This window comes from Homarus americanus, unplaced genomic scaffold, assembly GCF_018991925.1.
Source record: "Homarus americanus isolate GMGI-L3 unplaced genomic scaffold, GMGI_Hamer_2.0 scaffold50353, whole genome shotgun sequence".
Classification (NCBI taxonomy): Eukaryota; Metazoa; Arthropoda; class Malacostraca; order Decapoda; family Nephropidae; genus Homarus; species Homarus americanus.
Window position 1 is genome coordinate 9,636 of NW_024712374.1, and position 2,865 is coordinate 12,500.

The 2,865-nt window shown below is 56.2% G+C and overlaps 2 non-coding genes across 2 annotated transcripts in view; both read left to right on the forward strand.

The window, feature by feature from the left end:
* Positions 1-219: 219 nt before the first annotated feature.
* LOC121860273 lies at positions 220-383 on the forward strand. The gene has a single exon (XR_006087849.1). It is a non-coding gene; the product is annotated as a 5.8S ribosomal RNA (ribosomal RNA).
* Positions 384-1,575: 1,192 nt separating this feature from the next.
* LOC121860280 overlaps positions 1,576-2,865 on the forward strand; it is a 4,362-nt gene continuing 3,072 nt past the window's right edge. The window contains exon 1 of the ribosomal RNA XR_006087850.1: positions 1,576-2,865. This exon is cut by the window's right edge and continues 3,072 nt beyond it. This is a non-coding gene — a ribosomal RNA (large subunit ribosomal RNA).

Sequence of the window (2,865 nt, forward strand, 5' to 3'; positions counted from 1 at the left end):
AGGAGGAGGACGGACGGGGCTTTGGACGGCTGCCCGTCCGTTCCTTACTACCGGCGAATAAGCCTCTTGACCCAAAAAGAGTGAAATTCAAGTGTCAAAAAACAACAACAAGCCGTCCGGCCAAACCCAAACCACAAACTTGGGCTATGTCTGTCAAACCCTTTCATTGAGACTCGACCTGTGATGGTTAGTCGCAAAAAGACTAAATGGCAAATACACAACTCTTAACGGGGGATCACTCGGCTCGTGGGTCGATGAAGACCGCAGCAAACTGCGTGTCGGTATGTGAATCGCAAGAATACCAGATACATCGACAAGTTGAACGCATATTGCGGCGGCGGCAGCCATATGAGCTTGTCGCCGCCACTCCTCTACGAGGGTCGGAAATATACATCCATCGGTTGCTGCGAGTTTGGTGCCTGCTGACTGTCTCCCCGACACGAGGGTAACCCGAACCGAGCTTCCGCCTTGGGGTTTAATCGCCCTCGCCTTGCGCGAGGCGTGCCCTTAAAAACAAGCCTATCACTAGCAAGTCCATGGACTTGGTGCACCCACATTCAACCACAACAAAGCCGGGCACACACACATGTGTGTGTCCCGTCCCGACGACAGTTGTCGCCCTCGCAAATAACTGGAGGCGCTCTTTTGCCTGCTGTCCACAGAGACACGAATGGCCGTCGGCCGCTCATGGATGATGCTGCACATGTTCTAAGAGGCACACGTCCTCCTCCTTCTCTCTCGGAGAAGAAGCACTCCATCCCACGAAGAGGAAACGAAACCGGGTCGGATATCTTTTAAGTAAGCCCCGCCGGAATTTCGTCTATCACCTCGAAAAGAGTGCTTGGCATGCATTGCAGTGGAACCTAAATTGATGAGTGCGCCTGGGCCCGCAGTCTACCATGTAGTGGTGCAGGCAGAGAGATGAGAATGCTTGGGTGACGCCGTGCTCTTCCTCACGCGCTCCTCCACCCTCTCCCACGGTCAGACGCGGTGTGGGCGTTCTCTTTGAGAGTTCGCCACGAGTCCATGTCTATCTCATGACTGACAGGCCTGGGAGGGAGGCAGGGGGAGTTCTCTCTAAACGCGTTAAAGACGGTGTTGCGCCTCATAACGGCGCTCGCCGGGATAGAGCACTAGTTCTGCAGCCAGAAAGGCCGCTCACGCCAATTAATACTGCGACTCTCGCTCTCTTTCTCCGGATAAACAAGTGCCACTGCTGTGGCATGCGGGAACGGGGAAAGAGGTCAAAGTTTAAGCGGCAAAGGTGCGGCCGAGTAAGGGCGGAACACGAGCGTATATGCATTAAAACTGTGTATATGACTCTGCGAGAGATGTTCTGCTGGAACACTTTTCCTATTGGCTATTTACCACTCGTTGAGAAGGAACGGAGTCAGGGGTGGGAGTGCCAGCGCCATGGCCGCTGGTTCCCACGCGACAAGCCCCTCAAACCTTCCTGTGTATGTCTTTTGCAGCAGCACGTGGTAGTAATGTCGGTGGTGAAGAAAGTCGGTGGCAGAGCGTCTTCCGCTTCGTGGTTGGGGAACTTGTTCCCCCTAAGGATGATGAGACCACGATCGACCTCGTAGTAGGAGAGAGCTACCCGCCAAATTTAAGCATATTAATAAGCGGAGGAAAAGAAACCAACAGGGATTCCCTTAGTAAGGGCGACTGAACCGGGAAAAGCCCAGCGCATAACCTCGATGTTTTCGGGCACGAGGGGTGTTGCGTTTCAGAGGGTCCAGCATGCCGTCCCATACCGTCTAAGTCAAGTTTGAAAGCGGCCACTGCCCATGGAGGGTGACAGGCCCGTATGGCGGCGCCCGTGAGGGTACAGATGGGACGGTCGGAAAGGGCCTCTCTGTAGAGTCGGGTTGCTTGAAAGTGCAGCCCAAAGCAGGTGGTAAACTCCATCTAAGGCTAAATATGACCACGAGACCGATAGCGAACAAGTACCGTGAGGGAAAGTTGAAAAGAACTTTGAAGAGAGAGTTCAAGAGTACGTGAAACCGTTAAGAGCCAAACGGGTGGAAACTCGAAGGTCGAACTGAGGGGATTCAGCTCGTCGGCTGTCGGCTGGGTGGGGTGTTGTAATTGAGCGACCCAAAAATGTTTGGGCGCGCCCCCACTCACGCTGGCGTCGGCGGGCGTATTTCGCCTCGTAGTAGGTCACCGCGACCCGTTGCCGGGGACGTCGAAGGCCCGGTCGGACTGGTACCGCGCCGCCGACTCTCTCTCAGCTCGTCTGGAGACCCAGCGCTGCCCTCGACCCAGTCGTCGAGAAAAACACGCCCGGCAATGGCGGTTTCTTCTCGCCCGGTGTGCAAAAGAGTGTTGATCCACCGACCCGTCTTGGCTACAGACCAGAGTCTAACATGTGTACAAGTAATGGGCTCCACTAAACCCAAAAGGCAGAAATAGAAGTAAGCCCGGGCACCGGGCAGCTGTAACAGGCTCTCCGGTGCGTCTTGGGCGATCCTGACCGGCTGCCTGCGGCCTCGCCCCACGCCCGCGACAAGCGGGGTGAGATACTCACCCGTCTCTGGACGTTGCGCGTGTGGTGGAGGTCGTCAGGGCGATGGTCGAAGTTTAATTTCCCCTCATGGGAGGGGGGGGCGCAGGCCCGGGACTTGCCAAGACGCCGCGGTGCTGTCCGTCCCCGGAAGCGGGCCGTCGGTAAACGGCGGAGGCGCACCGGGGCAGGCTCGCGGGCAGTCAGCAAGTACCATGAGCATATATGTTGGGACCCGAAAGATGGTGAACTATGCCTGGCCAGGATGAAGCCAGAGGAAACTCTGGTGGAGGTCCGTAGCGATTCTGACGTGCAAATCGATCGTCGGAGCTGGGTATAGGGGCGAAAGACTAATC